The sequence below is a fragment of the Acinonyx jubatus genome, chromosome C2 (genome assembly GCF_027475565.1).
Source record: "Acinonyx jubatus isolate Ajub_Pintada_27869175 chromosome C2, VMU_Ajub_asm_v1.0, whole genome shotgun sequence".
Taxonomy (NCBI): domain Eukaryota; kingdom Metazoa; phylum Chordata; class Mammalia; order Carnivora; family Felidae; genus Acinonyx; species Acinonyx jubatus.
Window position 1 is genome coordinate 69742554 of NC_069384.1, and position 21207 is coordinate 69763760.

The 21207-nt window shown below is 44.1% G+C and overlaps 1 long non-coding RNA gene across 2 annotated transcripts in view; it reads right to left on the reverse strand.

The window, feature by feature from the left end:
• The window catches only part of LOC128315204 (uncharacterized), a 30894-nt gene extending 10925 nt beyond the window's left edge, over positions 1-19969 (reverse strand). The window contains exons 1-4 of one of the 2 annotated variants that reach the window (XR_008297710.1): positions 16740-19969; positions 15620-15731; positions 3127-3218; positions 550-679 (exon numbers count right to left, since the gene is read on the reverse strand). This is a non-coding gene — a long non-coding RNA (uncharacterized LOC128315204). Of the gene's footprint in view, positions 1-549; positions 680-3126; positions 3219-15619 lie in introns of both variants that reach the window. The other variant, XR_008297709.1, reaches the window with a different exon arrangement.
• Between the last annotated feature and the right edge of the window lie 1238 nt (positions 19970-21207).

The window sequence follows — 21207 nt, forward strand, 5'->3', positions numbered from 1 at the left end:
GAGGGAGATGGTCTGTACCAGAGGGGGAGAACTAGGTATGTTACATGGAATACAGAAAAAATCAAGAGGGGAGAAAGAAAGACCAGATGCTGGAGAGGGTGAGGACAGCTGGAGAGGTCAGCCTTGGACACTGCTTTCTCTGAAACCAGAGGGAAGGAGAAGACAATGTGTAAAGATACAGAGACATTTTAATGTGGAGAGCAGGGAAGTGGAACAAACTTGGGTTCAGGTGGCCCCAATACCCAGTCATGTGGGTGAGATCATCTGCCTCCATAACTGTGTTTCCAAATGTGAAGGCTGCTGGGAGCCCACAAGCATCTAAGAGTGATGCTCCATTTGCCAGACCAGCATCCGATCAGCTGGGGCCACCCTGCATCTCAGGAGGAGGTTAGTGAATATGCACTCTCTCTCCTACAAAGTTAGAATCTGATGGCAGAGCTCTTTCTAACCTGGGAAGCCAAATACACACTGTGGACACAGTTGGCTCTCAATAAATACTTGTTAAGTAAATGAATAAATGAATATATGAATGAGTGAACGAACAAGCACCTTTCGCATTCCGTCACTTCGGATACTTGCACAGGCTCAGGACATTTAAATTCCTCTTCAGGCAGTATAATTCCTTGCAGGCTGACATTCGTTTCAACAGATGCCATTTCCAAACCAGCTTCCATCTCCTCTAAAACATGAGAATGTTATATCCCTGGAATATTGGAGATGCCGTGGGTTTTATTGGGCAGTATCTAGGTCCTTTGTTAGAGTAATTAGAGGAGCTTAACCACTCAGGTTAAATGTTAACTGCCTCTAGTTTAAAGAAATAGCATCAATAATAGGTGTTTTTTTTTTCCCTAAAAGGAAAATATCCATTGAGGGAAGTTCTTTGTGTGTATTTGTTTCCAAATGCCATCTGTCACAAGGTTTCAGATGTCGGGCAAGCCATGACAGAGCTCAGGAATCCAGATATTTCAGACAGAGAAACAACCTCCCCTCAATCCCCCATCCTCAGTTTATGTATTAATTATTTCTTGTCTCTACTTTGTATTTCAGAAGATTATATCCAGGAAGATGATGAAGTTAGAGGGAGAAAATCATATCAGATGTCACCTTATCAGCCAGCAAACCCCACAAAATCAGAAAGCCTTTTATTGTAAAGTCACTGTATGTGGTGATGTATTCAGAACTAAACAAACAAAATGACTAAGAGCTAGTGGCTGCTCCCTGGGCCGGTGTCAACATAGGCCTGGTGGCCCCCTCCTGTAGGAAGGTCCCAGCCCCGTGACCGCTTGAGACCTTGGCCCTCCCCTGAGTCTCTTTCTGAAACAAGCCCATTCTGTGGTGAGACACAGAACATCTTCACTGCAAAGGGAGACTCTCCGGGTTCAAACTATTACAACTGCAGGAATTACAAGCAAGCAGAATGATTACATCATTTCCAATTACAATTCCTCTTTCTGGCTCTAACACGAGGAAACAGTGTGCCTGCTTTTATCCTCACCTCCAGACTGCCAGCTTTCCAACCAGCCTTCACCTTCTGAAGGACAAAGCTGCCTCTGGTCTTCTACCCCTTGGAAATCTCTCTGAACTTGCCTCTTTCTAAGACAAGACATTCTTTAAAGTATCTGTTAAAGCTCCGACTCCCTGGCACGAGACAAAAACAGGTGTGTAAGGGAGCTAAGACAACTGTCTTCTTCCTTCCTCAAGAGGAGTGGCTTTTGATGAACATATTTGGGGCATTACCTCGGCCTCCACTATGCTCTCCTAGAACACCGAGCCTGCTGATGTTCTCTTCAGGGGAGCAAGGCACTCATACCAACATCAGCTATTGGTCTCAATCCCTTCCTGCCTTCTAGATTATTCTAGCAGCTTTTGGCTGGGGACCACCCAGTCATCCAATATCACTTTTGTTTGACACCAGCCAGCATTGCAGAGGGACCAACGGGGATTCTTTACGCCCATCACAAAGGGAGCACTTTCTTACCTCCCTTTTCATTGTTTTCCATCTATGAAGCCCCTCTTTTCCATACGACAAAGATAACACACAGAGCAGACCACACGTTTTCAAGACGTTTACTAACAAAAATTAAAGGAGTAATTGTACTAAAACTACAAAGTGGTGTTTATGTCTAATCTTTTGTTACAAATTGGTGCTAAATCTTGTCTGTCCTCCTCTGACCACACAGTTATGATCACTTCAGATCTACGGCTCTCTCAGGCCTAGCTCAGACCATTCCAGAGTCCCCACTCTGGCATGCTCCAGCCTGGGCCTGGCCTCCCCTTCTCATTATGGAGAAATTAGACTGTAGTGGTTTTGTGTGTGAATCTTGCCACGGCACTCCTTGATGCATCTGAGATTTCATACCCAGCATTTGGTTCTGGGTGTCATAGTGACAGATCTGAGAGAACAACCAGGTGGCAAGGGGTCTAGAAATCATCTTATGCCTAGAAAGGTCAGAGAAAGTGAGGACACAGGCTAGAGAAGAGAGGACGTGGGGAGTGGACATGGCCGCCATAAGTAGTCCAGCCCTGGAAGAGGGCAGAAGGGGGACTGATGAGGCACGCTTGTACTTTTCAGCCCAACCCAAAGATGTACATTTCTTACACAAACCCAGCTATACTAAAGCAGTACAGACTGTTCTAGGACACAATAAGTGCCTCTTTATCTAAATTGTACTAGCAGGATTAGCTGGCCCTCCAGCAGAGATGTTCCAGACAGGATTCTTTTGTTGGGTGAGGGCTGGCCTCCCAAACCCATCATTGTTTATTTCTACGAAGAAGATGGAGAGAGAGCCCGGAGGTTTGGGGGAACTAAGACTGTTAAACCTTGCTGCCTGCTTGGCTCTAGACATCAGTCAGCTTTTACCTATTATTATTATCCTTTGAAATTCTGACATGCTCTCCAGGAATTTAAAATATTCCTTTCTGCGGGATGACACAGCTTGCCAGCTTTACATTTTAAACTTCAAATCTGCTTTGGAACTAAAAGTTTGCTAAACTTTTAAAGGCTTCTAGCCACAGGAAAAGTGACTTGAACTTTGGAAATCTGCTTTTGAAATTTAGACCTATTGACCGACTTACTGGTGAGCTTGAAAGTCCCTCCGGCATGTACAAGCAGCCTGTTTAACTTACCTTTGCTCTCTGATAGATTAGGCCTGCTTGCCATCTAGAACACTCTAGAGGAGTGGTTCCCAAATCTGGCTGCACATCAGCATCACTGGGAGCTTTAAAAAAAAAGAAAAAAAGTGAAGTAAATGCCCAGGCCCCCTACTCAGAACCACTGATTTAACTTGGCTGCATTGGACTCTAGTATGGGTAAGTTTTAAGGTTCTCTGGCTCACTCTGATGCGCAGCCAGAGGTGAAAAGCTGTTCTTGAAGGTTCGAGAGCTGCCAATTGACCCCACGTTCCTCCCAGACACCATTTCAGATCAAACCAGTTTACCTGGGTTCTAGAGGCTTAACAATGCTGTCATTTTCCAAAACACCATTCAGGAATGAATCAGTTCCTTAAATCTGTTGTTTTGATTCTCCATAGACCTCGTGTCTCAAGTCCAATAGACCCAACAATGATGGTGGAGTGAGGGTGGGGTGGAGGTTGAGAGATGTTTTTACATCTCAAATGACAAAATCGGTGGGGTTATAGTCAAGCTAAACTCAGCTGCAGGTGTTCTGAGCGTTTCTCTTGGGTGCCCTTGTCAACCCAGAGCTTCCTGATGTCTGGATGAAAATGTCTTTCTCTGAAGCCTCAAAGTCTCAGACAAGAGAAAGCATTCCTTTAAAGAAGCTTTTTGACACGCCGATGCACAGCTGTTTATATTCAAGAATAGCTATCCACTCGGAAAATCACATCTGTGCTGACATTGGAATAGAACTGCCCATGGGAGTTGGTGAGCCAGCAGGACCCATCCTTCTGGATGGTGCTAAATCCATATCATCTCCACACAAAAGTAAACTCCACAGACATACAGACCTCATGGCTCTTCCCCACTCTTGTAGAATAGCATCTGCCGCAAAGGGGGTGCTCAAGAAATTTATTCAGTGGGTGAATATGTGAATAAATGAATCAGGGGATAGCCAGGGCCCAGACAGAACTCCAGAAACTACCCAGATGACCTGAAAATAAATAAAGTATTGATTTCCAAATTCTGGTTTCCCTAGAGCTTCATATACATGCTCGGACACCAGCAGAGGAAGACCTCAACAACTTCACATGTTAACCTGGAGAGCGACTGGGCAGCAGGACAAAGACAGGTCGATATATACGAAGCCTTGGATCTACCACTAACCACTCAGCCTAAACTCTCCCATTGTCAGAGTTCCCTAGCCTCCATTCCCCTACACAGAGCTGCCTCCACCAACCCAGGGGCACCCTGCTATTAGTTATACTAATTAATCCACTTCTATCCAGGGGTAGCCCCTCTCAAATCCACTTCCTGTGCCCCAGGCTTCAAGCCCATCCCCCCACACCCTTGCATAATCCTAGTTTTAGCAATTACAGAACACTCCGCCCTGCCCAGCTGGGTGATGCATCACCAAACCCTCCTCAGAGAAAGCAGATGAGAAAATCTTTTTTTTTTGTACCTCGAAAAATTAGAACTAGGCTTGTCCAGCCCCGGCAGTGTTAGCAATCATCTGCTAGAGAAGCATACAAATTTGAGTAGAAAAAAAGCCAAGCAGCTGCATTCTCCCGAACCCCAGGGCCCTAGAACACACCCCACAGAGAGTAGAGAGATTCTTTCTTGGAACATGGAATGTGAGACTTAGTCAAAAGATTCCAAACTAACCATCTTTCTCCTGAGCTTTCCCATTATCCACCTAGAAGAGACCTGGGTATAAAGGGAAATGTTCACATCCGACGCTTCTTAGTTTCCCTGTCAGCTTGGCCGCAGACCACATGACTTGGCAGAACTGAGCAGTTCTCCCTGAGCTTCTGACTGGTGCAATAAGGAATTTTTACTTTGAGGCTCGGTCAGCTTTCTGATGAAAGGAATTCACTATGTTTCAATGTAGGTATTGCCTGTGTCGATGTGCATGTGGAAAAATCAGATGCTTGGACCTAAGAGTTAACGTATTGAATCTCTTGTATTTGTCACATTCTCTGGCTGAGATTCAAAATGAGGGATTAAACGCTGGCGACCTGGGCACTAGCATCATGGGCTCTAGAAATGTCCCCTCTGCGATGCATCATTTATACTGTGGAGATTGTTCCCTAGGGACCACACCTCTAGGGATGTACATCTTAACTGAAGAGGGAGATATTCAAGCAACTCGATCTGTAACAATAACCTGTGAATGTTAACTACAGGTTGTGGTCTAAGAAGAGCAGCATTCAAATTTCTAATCAAGGGGCCATTGTCATTGATAATAATCATTCCCTCTCTGCTTACGTCTATCTCTGAAATATGCATCTTACACTGGGTGGAAAGTGATCACTTGTTTAGGAAACCCCACTCCATCCACATCATCACAACCTCTGAGAGGTTCACTTAATGGGGATGGCAGGATTAGAGAGGAATAGGCAAGACTGAGAGAGACACTACATTTAAAGTAGCATCTAGTTAGCAGCCGCCTGATGTAGCTTTCCCCAACTCTCCCCTAAAATACACACAGACACAGAAAAAGATTAAAACTCCAAGTCATCCAGTCATTTAAAAAATATTCATCTGGCAAGCGCTGAGTAAACAGTCACTGCTTTCAAGGAATTTCTGGTCTAGTCACCAACCCAAATTCTGTCTTGCTAACTATTGCTGTGTAACAAACTACCCCAAAACATAGGGGCTTAAAACAACATTTTTTCCCCATAGTTCCTGCGGGTCAGAGTCCAGGAATGGCTCAGCTGGGTCCCCTGGCTATAGGTTTCTCGCAAAGCCATCCATAGTCATCTTAAGGCTCAAAAAGGAAGGAACTACGTCCTTCCTCACTCATGGGGTTGTTGGAGGGATTTGGCTCCTCAGTAGTTGTTGGAATGAGGATCCCTTCATTCCTTGGGATATAAGCTTCTCCATAGAGCTTATCACAACATGGCAGCTTTGGAGTTTTGGGTTTTTTTTTTAAGTTTGTTTATTTATTTTGAGGGGGGGGGCAGAGAGGGAGAGGGAGAGGGGGAGAGAGAGAGAGAGAGAGAGAGAGAGAGAGAGAGAATCTCAAGCAGGCTCCATACTGTCAGCACAGAGCCCCACGCAGGGCTCGAATGCACAAACCATGAAATTATGACCTGAGCCAAAATCAAGAGTTGGGAGGCTTAACCCATTGAGCCATCCAGGTGCCCCTGGAGGAGTTTGTATACTAAAATGAGATGGAGTAAACCTGGTGACAAGCAGAAGCACCTCCAAATTCCCCACCCACCCCCCACTCATTACTGGGATTTGAAAGGTATCTTAAATGTCTCATGCCTACCCGTCTACATCTAGATTTTCTTCTTGTCCCTTCCTTCACTGATTTATCCATTCAAGTAATACTGTGGGGCTCTCTCCATGTACCAAGAACTATTGTAGGTAGTGGGAATACAACAGTGAACAAAATACATTTCCAGTTCTTAGATTGTTTACGTTCCCGTACAGAAGACGGGTAATAAGAAATATATAGTGTACCAGAGGATAAGTGTTATAGAAAAAATAAAGTTGAATAAGTGGGGGAAGTAGTGCTAAGAAGCGCACGTGTGTGTGTGTGTGTGTGTGTGTGTGTGTGTGTGTGTGTTATGGGAGGTTATAATGTGAGAACTGAGCAAAGAACCAAGGAAGATAGAGCTCTTGGGGTGGCGGGGCACTTGGCATGTTCAAGGAACAGCAGTGAAGTCAACGGAGCTGGGGCAAAGTCAATGAAACCGATAATAGACACAAGATCAGAGGGCTGGTTGGGTAGAGGAAAGTAGTGGAGTTCACCTCACAATATTTTGAAAGCTTTTGTAACCCACTTCAAGACTTTGGATTTTCCTCTGAGATGGGACACAAGGGTCAGATTTGGAGAAGAGCAGTAACATGATCTATGTAAGACCACTAGGTTGCTAGGTTTGAGAAGAAACAGTCAGCGGGGCAAGAGTGGAAGCCAGGAGACCAGTTGCAAAACTATGGGAATAAACCAGGCAAGAGTGGTGAGAAGTGATTGGATTCTGGATTTATTTTAAAGAAGAACAAATAGGATTTAATGAAAGATTGAATATAGGAATTGAAGAAAAGAGGGCATTAAGGACAACTCTATCTTTGGGCCTGAGCAACTGGTGCCATTTATAGGGAAGAGGAGCACTGGAGAGGGAGCAAGATGGGAAGGATTTAGAAATCAAGAATTCTATTTCAAATATGTTAATTTGAGATGCTTACTAGACATCCAGATGGACATGTCAAGCAGGCAATTGGATAAATTAATCTGGCATTCAGGGGAATGATTCTGGGCTAGAGATAGAAATATGGGAGTCATCAGTTTGTAGACATTATTTAAAGCAATAAGACTTGATGAATTCACTAGGAAGTTAGAGTAGATAGAAAAGAGATCCAAAAACTGGTCCCTAGGGCACCCCAACATTTAGAAGGGGTGACAGGAAAGCCACAAAAAACTAGCTAGGTAGGAGGTAAAGCAAGAAAGAGCAGTATTCGGGAAAACAAGTGAAGAAAGTATGCCAAGTTTTTGGATCTTCCTTTTGTTCATCTGTTTTTCTTTCTCTTTTTTTTTTTTTAATTTCTAAATGTTTATTATTTATTTTTGAGAGAGTGAGAGTAAGAGTGAGTGAGAGAAAGAGAGAGAGAGAGAGAGAGAGAGAGAGAGAACCCAAAGCACGCTCCAGGCTCTGAGCTGTCAGCATAGAGCCCAACGTGGGGCTCACTAGCTGTGAGATCATGACCTGAGCCAAAGTTGAATGCTTAACTGACTGAGCCACCCAGGCACCCCTGTTTATCTGTTTTTCAAATGCTGATGTACATAAGAATCACTCTACAAGGCTTATGAAGAACAATACCTTATTTAATTACTTCATGGGAAATTTAAAGGATTTTCAAGGTAATTTTGACTTGTCTTGATGTTAGCAGTAGATGCTGAGTGAAGAATGTAACTGGGGCAGGATGGGACCCACTGCAGGTCCCTCGGTGCTAGAAGATTCCAAAGTGCCATAAGGACAGAGGCACTGTTTACTGGGGAGTCAAGTATTAAGAGGTTATTTCACTGAATGTTTTGGGATTATTGCAATTTTTAAAACTTTTTATTATAGACAATGTCAGATGTGGAAAATCAACAGAATGGTACAATGAGTAATAGCCTCTAAGGTGTTCCTATCACACAGTTCAACAATTATCAACTCATGGCCAATCTTGTTTCTTTTATATTCCATTCACTCCCCACTTGAAACAGACTCTCAATATCATATCATTTCATCTGTAAATATTTTACATGTATCTTTAAAAATAAATAATTTTTTCACATTAATACAGTATCACTATTACCCCAGCAGTTCATATAATTTCTTAATATTGTAAGAAATCCAGTCAGTGCTCAAGTTTTCAATTGTTTGATAAATATCATGACTTTTTAAGACAGTTTGTTTGACTCAGGATCCAAATAAGGTCCGTACATTGGGGATACATCTTTTTAGATTCTATACATTCTCCCTCTACCATTATATATCCCCTAGGAAATTGTTGAGGGAAGCAGGTGGAGTTTCCTGCAATCTGGCTTTCAATGATTGCATCCTCCTGTTGTTGGTGGCAAAATGTTTAGCATGTTCGTCTATCCTCTGAATTTCCTGTAAAAGGGAATTGAACCTAGAGGCTTGGTCAGGTTAGATATTTTTGGTAAGTCTACTTTATAGGTGTTGCTGTGTTCTTCCACCAGGAGTCCCTTAATGTCTGGTTGCAACTCTTTCTTTGTGATGTTAGTAGCTGTTGATGATTCAAGCCTAGAGCCGTTATTACCTTACGGGTTGCCAATGGTTGTAATTCTATCTTTCCTTCTTCATTTATCAACTGTGATACTTCTATAAAAAGTAACTCCCCTACAATCTGTATTTGGTTTCTCAGTGACACAGTTCATACAGGAAAAGCTACATTAATGCTTGATTTCCTACCTTTATTTAAAATAATGGGCTGGTCTCTAGCACCCTTCCACAGAGACCAATCAGGGCTTGAGGGGGCGGCGGTATTGTCAATGCATGGATTTAATTATGTGATGTGTTTTGATCCATTGCAATTATCCTCACTGATACTCAAATTATTCATAATTGGCATTGAAAGCCCCTTCAAATTGGTCTCTGAATCCTTTTGATGCATAATCTTCACTATCTGGTATGATGAGATGTTCAAGTTTATTTTGCGTATTTCCAACCTAGACCTGGAATCCTCCATTTCCCCTAGAAGCCTGGATTCCTTTTAATGGAAAAGGAATTGAAATTGTCATGTACCATATGGGGTCATAGAATCAAAGAGCCAGGCAGTAGGTGTTGAAGAAGACGTCACCTCAGTGAGCAAAGCTGTACTAGAGTCCGCTAGAACTCAGAATTTCACTGGGAACCATTCACACCAACCTCCTCTCAAGCTGTTGATCTAAGAAAAGGATGCTATTATCTCCCAAGCAGGAGATAATTGTTTCATTCAATCTAAGTAAGTAAAAAGAGAAAAAAATGGAGCCCATGAAAAAATGCTACTGAATAAGAGGAAGGACAAATCCCTTCCTCCCTAGATAACAAGAGGAAAGGACTAAATCCCTGAAAATGCAGGCTACTGCAGGATACAGGAAGAAAATACCGGGAAATTGTTTAGTGTCCTTGATAGAATGGAAGAAGAAATGTCTTTCATAAAACATGAGCCGACAGTCACAGGAAGAAAACAAGCTGAGAAGAAAAATAACGAAATAAATAGAAAGGTAAATGCATGTAATAAAGAATTCTAAGGGAAAATTAAAAACACAAGAGCAAAAACACGACAAGGCTATACAGATGTAACACTGTCATTTTCACCTAACAATGTATGAGAAACGTCTTTCCATATGTCACTGAATATTTTTTTACCATGACAGTCCTAATGACTGCACTGCATAGGAAGTTCATTGAACTTATCCCCTCAGATTAGAAAATGCTATATTTTCTAGGTTTTTTTGCCATTTTGTGCAATGTGGAGAGGACACATCCTTGTATGTCTTCCTATGCATTCAATAACTATTTACTGAGAATCTAATGATTACTGGGCACAGTGGTATATGCTAGGGTGCATGGTGGTGAAAAACTTAGACACAGTTTTTGTCTTCATGGACCTTGCAGTCCTGCAGGGAAACAGGACAATTATGAAATTTCAACACTTTTGCGGTAAATGGTAAAGAAATTGTAAGGTGATTTATTTAACAAAGCACATGGCCAGGAACCCTAAACTACTTTAGATTTTCCCGAAAAAGTGACATTGAATCTGAGATGTAAAGAATAGGAGGAGGTAAGCTAAGAAGAGAATTGCAAGTCATGTTTTAGAGAAAGAAAACAGCTGTGCAAAGGCCTGAGTGTGAGAAGAGCAAGGCACACTCCAGACAAAAGAAATTCAGTGGCCAGTCCCGAAGGGACTGTCTCTGAAGGATAAGCATGGAAGTGTCACGGTCAATGTTTTTGTGAGAGAAGCAGCATTCTGGAGCACAGTGGACACTAGGTTGTAGGGTGGCACGGCCAAAGGTAGGGAGGCCATTTGGGGAGCTATTCAGTTAGCCAGGCAAGAGAGTATGGTGGGTCAGAAGAGGGTGTTGGTGGTGAGCTTGCCAGGAAGCAAGTGGACTTTGAAAAATAGTTAGGAAAGTCTCGTCTATTTGAGGTGGGCGGTTAAGGGAGAGGGATTCAAAGCTGGATCCCAGGCTTCTGATTTTAGCAACCAGGTGGTGCCATTTACTAGTAACAGGAGAAAGAAGAGATGGGAGAAATGACACGTTCAGTTGGGCAGTGTGGAATTTTGAGGTTCCTAAAAAATTCCTAAATAGAAATATCCAATATGCAATTGGATATACAGATCTGGAGCTCAGGATCTCTCGTGAGACCTGGACTGGAATTCTAGATTTGGGATCCATCAGCATGTGAGTTGTAACTAAAGCTCTGGGAGTGCTTACAGAAAGAAGGAGAAAAAAAGCACCCCGGGCAGCCCCCTGAGGAACAGTACCAACATTTAAGGGATGGGCACAGGAAAAAGGCACTTAGAAGTAGTAGTCAGAGAGACAGGAAAAATGCAGCTTTCTGGAAGCCTACGTCAGGAGTACAGGTTTGGCTAATAGCGCCAAATATTTCCAAGAGGTTAAGAAAGACAAGGTCTGAAGAGACTCCATTGGAATGAGTGACCATCTACATTTCATGACAAGAACAGAGACAGTGGTGAGTTGGATATGATGGCCAGATTTCACCATAAAGAGTAAGCTTCAGGTGAGAAGCAGTCAGTCTCTCATTTGATAGTTGACCCAATTGGAGAATCACTGTCGTTTACTCAAGGCAAGCTTCACTCACCTACATTCATTTTCGTAATGGTTTTATTTGGGCTTGCTTCTTTCATTTTGTTTTATGCTTTCTAGTTTTTATGTTCCCTTGCTATTTCTTTTTAATTCTGCTTTTTGGCTCAGTACACCATTGTGTTTACTATTATCTCTCAAAGTAAACTTTTAATTCTACTCAGTAGTGAAATGAGAACTTGAAGCCAGGCAGAAGCCAGTGGAACCAGAATTTAAACTCTGGAGTCCAGTCTCAACCACTGTGCTATACTTCCTCTCATGTGACCCAAAACATCCTAATACACACAGCAAATTGACTTGCTCTTGAAAATCATTACACCATAAGGACAATAATTTCATTTCTAGAAATATACCTTAAAGAACTAATCGGAGAATTATACACATAAGTATTCATTGCAGCATTGTTTATAATAGCAAAACAATGTGAATGTACATAGATTTTCCTTTTAAAAAAATAATATCCAGGAGCTGTTCCTTTCTAGGGCTTGACTTGTCTTTTGGTCCGTATTAGTAGTTTTTTGGTCTTAGATCTGAATTTTAGTTGTAAATTGATCATATCCTTTAAAAGCTGATTGAAGAAATGTTTTCAGTGTAATTTGTGCCCTGCTCTCTACCTGAGTGGGTGTTTACCACACCAAACAAGACTTGACGTATAGGAAAGAAACAGCTCAGAGTCCATCTGAAGGTGGCAGAAGGGGCAGGCATTTTCTGGCATCAGAGTTGACGTATTATAAGATCTCAGAAATTTGGTTTTAAGGTATCTGGCAATGAAGCAAAAAGAAACACAATCATTTACGTAATTTTCATTGTCCAATAAGACAAAGAATTCTAACTAATTCTTCTGCGGAGGCAGCTTTTTCTGGGATCTAAAATCAAGCAGGAACAGGGACACCTGCATGGCTTAGTTGGTCGAGTGTCCGATTTTGGCTCAGGTCATGATCTCACGGTTCGTGAGTTCTAGCCCCGCATCGGGCTCTGTGCTGACAGCTTAGAGCCTAGAGCCTGCTTAGATTCTGTGTCTCCCTCTCTCTCTGCCCCTCCCCTGCTCACTCTCTCTCTCTCTCCCCCTCTCTCTCACAAAAATAAACATTAAAAATTGTTTTAAATCAAGCAGGAATTGATTATGTGAATCCTCATATAAAGGGCATCAAGGAACACTGAAGACTGTGATATTGTGATTCATAATAGGAAGTACATGTTTGGTCTTCATCCCCATTTCTGGCACAGAACTGTCCAAACCTTTGGAATTTCCTGAACTATAAGAGAAATAAGAGCATCTTTTGTTGTAATATTTGGTCTTGTCCTCAGTTTCTGAAATTACTCAGGGCTGTGAAGTGAAATGAGTGTTTTGTTATTTGTAACAAATCCATTTCAACCACAACTGACTTTATGTTAATGCGGTGACTTTTGGAAAGTCCCTAAAGATGGGGGGCTGGTGACCAAAAGAACCAACCATGTGATTAGAGCTTTTAGTATGTCCTGACCTGGAAGAGAGGAGAAGGGATGGAGGGCAAATCAATTGTCAATGGGTAATGATTTAATCAACCATGTCTATGTAATGAACCCTCCATAAAAACCCAAAAGGACAGGGTTCAGAGAGCTTCTGGGTTAGTGAACACATGGAGAGGAGGGGAGAGTGGTGCACCCAGAGGGCATGGAGACTCCTTGCCCCTTCCCATACCTTGTCTTATGCATCTCTTTCACCTGTTCCTGAGTTATAGCCTTCCATAATAAACCAGCAATCTAGCAAATAAAAGCTTTCCCTGAGTTCTGTGGGCCATTCTGGCAAATTAATTGAATGCAAGGAAGGGTTGCTGGAACCTCCAATTTACAGCTTGTCAGTCAGAAGCACAGGTGATAGCCTGGGCTTAACCTGGGCTAGTGACTGGCCTCTGAAGTGGTGGGATTGGGAACAGTCTTGTGGGACTGAGCCCTTAACCTAGGGGGGTATGACACTATCTCCAAGTAGATAGTGCCAGAACTGAGTTGAATCATAGCACATTCAGCTGGTGTTGGAGAATGGCTTATTGGTATGGGAAACATATCCTCTACTCCCCACACATTGGAACTGGATGCTCAGATCCCTTATTTTCTCTAAACAGTTTATAAAGAAATTTTGTCAAACCCATTCGCCTAAGCAGCTCTCTGTGAACCTGCCATAAACGCACGGGGCGAGTTAGCTCTTCCTAACCTAGGGAAGGTACTTATGCAAACAGCTGAAAGGCAGGGTCTGGGTACTTTGTCTTCTGGTCATGCTGCTGTCTTCCTCTCAAATGTGGAGCTCTACCACCAGCAAGGCACTTTCAGATCCCGTGCTTCCTCAGCTTTGCCATGAAAGCACCCTCACGTGAATACGAGCTGGGGGCGGGTGAGAAGAGGTTGTAGCCCAAAAAGGCCAGCTGTAAGCTAAAATTTCTTTGAAGATTTGCAATTTATATTTAAAATCCATGTGAATTTTACAGTCTGTTTCATAATGTGTTATACATAAAAATGTGTTTCCCCCTTAAAAGTTCTAACAAAATTGGTGCTCCAGGAAGATGGGCTATATTTATCCTAGTATGAGTAGCCCTTACCATGCTCCCCACCCCCCCCCCCGACAGACACACCTTTATTTTAATTTGATGTGGGGCCAGTTCTTCCAGAGTCTACATTAGTAAACTGCTTCTTTCCAATATTAGATGTCTTAGAACAGAACATCACATATTTTTCTAACTTACAGAGAAGAGGGTCTGTGTAAGTTCTGCGCAACAGGTTTTTTTTTTCCCCTTTCTTAAGTTTATCTATTTATTTTGGGAGGGAATGGTACAGAGAAACAGGGAAAGAGAGAATCCCAAGCTGGCTCCCTGTTGTCAGCACTAAGGCTGACACGGGGCCTGAACTCACGAACTTGTGAATTCATGATCTGAGCTAAGATCAAGAGTCAGACACTTGACTGAGTGAGCCACCCAGGCACCCCAACAGGTATTTTCTTTAAGTTAACATTGAAAAAACAAACAAACAAGGAGCTCTAAAGACAGGTCTAAGCTGGGATTCCTGGGTGGCTCAGTCATTTGAGCAGCCAACTCTCGATTTCAGCTCGGATCATGATCCAGCATTGTGGGATTGAGCCCTGCATCAGGCTCCACACTGAGCATGGAGCCTGGTTGAGATTCTCTCCCTCTCCCTCCCTCCCTTCCTCCCTCTCTCTCTCTCTCTCCCCCTCCCTCCCTCTAAAAGAAAAAAAAAAAAAGACAGGTCTAAGCCTATGCAGTACTTGTAAATTTTGTCTACTCTTAAGGGTTGAATGTGTTTACCAAAAAGATATGTTGAGGGGCGCCTGGGTAGCTCAGTCGGTTAGGAGGCCAACTTCGGCTCATGTCATGATCTCGCGGTCTGTGAATTCGAGCCCCGTGTCGGGCTCTGGGCTGACAGCTCAGAGCCTGGAGCCTGTTTCAGATTCTGTGTCTCCCTCTCTCTGACCCTCCCCCGTTCATGCTCTGTCTCCCTCTGTCTCAAAAATAAATACATGTTAAAAAAAAAAAAAAAGATATGTTGAAATACCAACCCTCTCAGAATGTGATTTTATTTGGAAATAGGGTTGTTGCAGATGTTCTGCAGGAGGTAGTTATGATGAGGTCATACTGGAGTAGGCTGGGCTCTAATCCAGTATGACTGGTGTCCTCATAAGAAGACAGACACACACACACACACACACACGGAGGGAAAACAACCATGTGAAGATGGAGGCAGAGATTGCATTGATGCTGTTACAAGCCAAGGAACACCTGAGGCTCCCAGAAGCTAGAAGAGGGAAGGAAGCATCCTCTTCTAGAGACTTCAGAGGGAGCACAGCCCTGCCAAGATCTGGAGTTTGGACTTCCAGCCACCAGAAGTGTGAGAAAATAAATTTCTGTTGTTTTAAGCCATCCAGTTTATAGTACTTTGTTACAGCAGCTCTAGGAAACTAATCCATCAACTGTCCTCAAATTCTCAATACAGTTTCATTGAAAGTTCCCAAAAGAGAATTGATGTTACCTCACAACTATTATGACTTGGACTTCCTATACAACCATCAGAGAAAGCTACTGCTCCACATAGGTACAAACGTCAAGAATGACCACATTAGGCAGGAGCCAATAATTATTTCTCAAGAAATAAGGATTTTATCTTCAGCATTCATGATTGATCATGACCTACCTGAAGTTCCAAGGAAGGGATGCCTCGATGGTGGACACTTGGTAGGGCTGACCTCACTAGAATAACAAGGCTCTAATGAGAGGTTTGAGAACTCCAACCTGGCATAGGTTCTCTGTGAGAGCAAGCAAATCCCAAGGACTTTGCAGTTGACTTATTCATCCTATAAACTCAGTCCCGTTCAGTTGGCTTTTTCTCTGGCAAAGACTCCTGACTCTTCAAAGCCTAGAATTAGCTAACACAGCTCTGGAGGGAGGGAGGTTGCTGTGCAAATCCTCTAACTGGATTTAGGACTGGGCCAGGCCATCATATGTATTTATGGAAGGATGAAAGGCCTTTTGGGAAAAGATGTACTGTTCTGAAATTGGAGGCCACTATCTCCATGAGCAAGACTTTTAAAGTGCAGGCCAAGAGGAGGCCAATAGGCATCTTGACATTCCATCTTACAAGGAAGAAAATAATTCTTTGTGAAAAAGTATCTAAAGCAGATACTGTCCACTCCTTCCATAGAAGAACTTCAGAATAGCCTCAGTGGTGCAACTATTCTAAGAAAAATTTCCTTTCAATGAACCATCAAAATGAATAAGCTACAAATTGCATCCCTAAAAAGCTAAAAGACTGAACCGTTGTTTGGTACCATTTTTAAAGAGTCATATCAATAGTGGCAACACCAAGACCTAAGACTATGCAGGTTGGGCAGTGGGAGGCACCAGCAAGAGGTAAGGGAGGGGGGTGCATTCTGCCTCCAGGGCCCTCCCTATAGGGTTCTTAGCTGACAGCAGCTGCGTTTCTTTACCAAGGTTACAGTCCTGTTAAGTAGCCCTCTCCTACAGCTACACCTCTCACCTGATTCTGGCCACTACTCTCTCTCCCATCACTTCAGATTTGGGGTGTTAACACTGGCCTGAGATGTTTTACCATCCCCTGTTGCTTTCTGCTAAGTGTGAGCAGGATGTCAGGCTTGTGGATGGTTCTGTCTTTAAACATTCCTCAACGTCTCTTCTGCCATGTCATCTTTGCCTTGCTGGGCCCCTGACCCAGACACAGTCCTCACTCCAGGGTCAGGCTAATGACACAGCCACCAGCTGCAAACTGACTAGAACAAGAACACAGAGGATTATACCTTGTCCTTAAGGCTTCTCCCTGGAAATAATACTTCTGTCCATCATCACAGGCCAAAGCAAGTCATAAGGTATTAGTTATGTGTTGCTGTATGACAGATAACCCCAAAACTTAATGGAAAACAATATTTATGATCTCACACAGTTTTGGGATTCAGGAATCTGGGAGCAGCTTAGCTGGGTGTTTCTGGCCTAGGGTCTCTCACGAGGCTGCAGTCAAGATGCCAGGGCCACAGGTATTTGGAGGGTTGACAGGAGCTGGGGGACCTAAGGTGACTCACTAACATGCCTGGCAATTTAACACTAGTTGTTGGCAGCAGGCCACCATTCCTTGCCACATGGGCCTCTCTAAAGTGCTGCTTGAGTGTTCTCATGACATGGCAGCTGGCTTCCCGTGGAATGAGCAAGTCAAGACAGAACCCAAGAAGGAAGCCTGAAAACCTTTTATGACCTCGTCTCAGGAGTCATATAACATCACTTCCAGAATATTCTACGTATTCTAAGTGAGTCATTAACTCCAGCACATACCGTATAGGCAAACCTAAGCCCCACCTCCTGAAGGGAAGAGTATCAAAGAACATATGGATATTTTTAAACCATCACACATGCCTGCACCTAACTTCAAAGCATACAATATGGCCAGGAGATGAAGTACAAACATTTGGTGAATGGTACCAATGACTGGAGGCATCCTAGGAGATTTTATTGGTTACTCAAGAGTTAAACAAAATCTAGATCAATGCTTTACTGTTGTGTTTATAGAAATCTCTACTATATGAATCTTGGGGTTATGGTATTGAAACATAATGTGAACATTATGAATTGAAACATACACACTTCCTTGAGGTGAGGTCATTCCCAGGGCTAATCCCCTCTTCTGGAGTGAAAAGTTCTTCACTCAGGAAAATTAATTATTAAATGAGGCCCTAGGCAGGCAGGAGTGAGGAATCCACTTTTTTCCACAAGCCTCATTGTCCTGACCTTGGGGTGGCTAAGGTGGTATCTACCCTATGGAGCTGGGAGGCCTCGGGTCAGAGACAAACCTCTGGAGAAAGTCACAAAGTAAGCCCTGCCTTGTGAGCCAGATTGCTGCCTCCATATTCCTCTTTGTGTTCATTTCTCATTTGTATGTCCTAAGCTTTTGGTAAAACTTATTTAAAAAGGTGAGTCATATCTCAGCTGTCCAGATCATGAGAGAAAGGTGATGTATCCACACTTGACACAGGGCGTCAAGGGGGAGCAGTGAGTGAGAGGCAGGGGTAGCTGAGGAGAGACTGGGGAGAGGTTGGGCTCCAGCTCCAAGCTGCTCTCTCACCAACAAGAGAGTCTGCTCTCATGACTGGACATGGCAGTTCAGGGTCATATCTTACCAATGTATGTGGCATTTCCTTACTACCAGCTACTCCCAGTCTGTTTGACTCCACAACTAGAGCCTTCCACAGAGCAGCCCAGGCATCTAGGCACTATTAAGATCTTTAGGTGCAGATACCCAATGACCTATCTGTGAGAGATGAGTGCAGTGATTTCTAGACCCAAGACTCAAGGCAGAAAGAGACAGAGGACACCTCCAGGACAGGGGAAAAGGTCCACAGCGTTGTAGATAGTTTCTCTATCTGCTGGATCTGAGGCCGTGCAGAGAAATGAAAATCCTTTCCACCTTGGAAGCCTTCCCCAGGATGTGAGTGAACTTTCTAGTGAGCCTCTCTCCCCCTAAGCAAAGCAAGGTCAATAAGACAAACAACCTGCACAACACTTAGCTCTCTGTCCTGCTCCACACCATGGCCTTCGGACTGTGGGACCATGGCCCCATTCCAGCTGTGGAGTGGCAGACCCAGGGCTGGGATCTGCTGGGGCACCGCTCATTGACTGCACCTGTATGATGAACAGGCATGGTTTGTGACTAGATAAACTTTTTTTTTTTTGGTTTCCCACTACCTTTTAAACTTTATTCAGTGGGGAAAGCGTTTCTTCTGCTACAGGATGAAAACTCAGCAGGCCTCATGATTTTTGTGTGCCCAGTTATCGTCACTTTAGTTGTGAGAGGCAACATCATTCAGTGGTTATATATTAGTCACTCTTCAGTCTTCATTTAAAATAGAGTCTTCTCGGGGCACCTGGGTGGCTCAGTTGGTTAAGCGCCTCACTCTGGATTTCGGCTCAGGTCACGATCTCATGGCTCCTGGGATCGAGCCCCATGTAGGGCTCTGCTGCCCTGACAGCAGAGCCTGCTTGGGATTCTCTCTCTCCCTCTCTCTCTCTGCCCCTCCCCCACTGGTGCACACTCTCTCTCTGAAAATAAATAAATAAACATAAAAAAAAACAAACAACAGAGTCTCTCCCCTCTCACAGAAGCTGGTGCGTCTCTGGGAAAGCCTTCTTCCTTCAACCAGTTCCCCTCATGTCCCCACCTCACAGTGGCTGTTCCCATCATCACCAGATGAGGGGAAAGGGCAGGAGAGGAGGTAAGGGGCCTAGTCACATGCTACATGGCAGCTTTGTACTCTCAGGGCAGACAGGGTTAGAGCAGAATTTCTGTTATGTATGCTTTTATGGATTGCTCAAGACTCCCACACTTAGGACCTTCCTCCCATAGTTCCCTCGATCCACATGATGCATCTGTTTTCTGGGTGGCCACTCATGATATCTTACTTCGAGCTTCTTGCTCAGGCCCCATGGGCTCACTCCTCTGCTTAGTCCACTTCTGATCCTTGGGAAACACTCACACTTCTCTTGGCTCCAGTGAAGTCCAGAATGATCCTAAGACACCAGCAAGCTCCTGGCTCTGCCCCCAAAGCCCTGAATCAGTGCAACTGCCCGTCCTACTCCAGAAAAGGCAACAGCTACCAGGTTCCACACACCCCCTCAACTCCAGAGGTCTTGTGGTTTGGTTGCCCTCTCCGAAAATGACCACCATCCATTCCTGCCCTTCCTTTATATGCACGCCCACCCAGCTATCAAGAAGAGGAATCTATTACTCTACCCCTTGAATCTAAGCTAGCTTGTGACTGCTTACCCAACCGTGTGTGCTGGAAGGGACTCTGCTGGTCCTGGGCCCATCCTTTAAGAGGACTGGCACCTTCCTCTTCCTCTCTGTTGGCACCTAGCCTCCATGCTACGAGGAAGCCCAGGAAGCCACATAGAGAAGAACCATACCCCTTGGCCAACAATCCCAGTTGAACTCCCAGTCATCAGTCAGTGCCAGCTTGCCAGCCAGATGAGTGAGTCACTTTGGAGCAGACAAACTGTCCACATTCAGCCTGGCCCACATTCTAAAATTTTGAACAAATCAATGATTATAGTTGTTTGAAGGCACTGGTTTTTGTGGTGGTCTCTCTCACAGCAATAGGTAACTGAAACACTTGGTAAGCCCCACAGAAGCCTTTCCGACTAGGTTGGAGGTGAAGTAGATGGCACCCCTTTTCTTCCCACGTGGTCAGGTTGGGGGATTCAGCGTGACAGCAGAGCTCTCTGAGGAAATCTCTTTGCAAACCATCCTCTCTCCCCACACACTAAACCATTTTCATATCCCTGATCTGTCTGAGGAGTCCAAGAGAGGTGGAACTAGTTCTTCAAATTTCTTTGTAAATTCAAGACATATGGGAATTCTGTCTCACATTCACTTAGATGTCTAGTATCTTTCACATTAACTCCCCCAGTTTAAGCTGAGGCCTGAAGAACGTCATGTTCAGATCATGTGGCACTGAGTCTGGGATTGCCTGGGGCATATACTGACACCTGAAAGTCTGCAGGAAGACGACGGATGGTGCAGGGCAGTGATCTTTTCAACATGTTTGTCAGCCAGGAAATCCTGGAAGAATCTTATTTCAGGGCCCAAACCAGTTAAAGGCTATGCGACAGCTGAAGAGAGAGTGGGGGTCCAAGCTGGGGCTGGGTCCCTTCCTTGCCCCTATAGTGGCCCCCAAAGTGACATAAATGGCCTGGGTTCCACAGAGCACAGTTTGAACACCACCACATGAGGCAAAAAACTTGAGGTCTGGAACAGCTTTAACTTCTCTGCATCTCAGTTTCTTCATCTGTAAATGTGGAAGATAATACTACCTACCTCTCCGGTTTTTGGGACAATTTCATGAGACAGACTATAAGCGCAGCTGCACTTAGTTGGTCTTCCACAACCGTCTGTTCCCTTTCTCCTTTCATTTTGACTCCTGTTTACTTTAAGTAAACAGTCACACTGCCTTTCCTCCCTGGACTCAGGGGAGAACCTGCTGCCGCAGAATGTCACTGTATGGGACAACCCGAAGCTCCTCTTCCAGAGGGTGTCCAGACCATCCTGTGTCCTATCGCCAGTCTGTAACCAGACTCCTGGCAAGGATGGGGTTAACACAGGCACCACAACCCCCTCCCCCTCAGGGAGGAGGAGGTCCTCCAGTCAGGATGGATGAACTCCAGTCAGGAGAGAGATGGGGCACACAATTGCTGGGGTGAACCCTCCCACCCTCCCACCCTCCC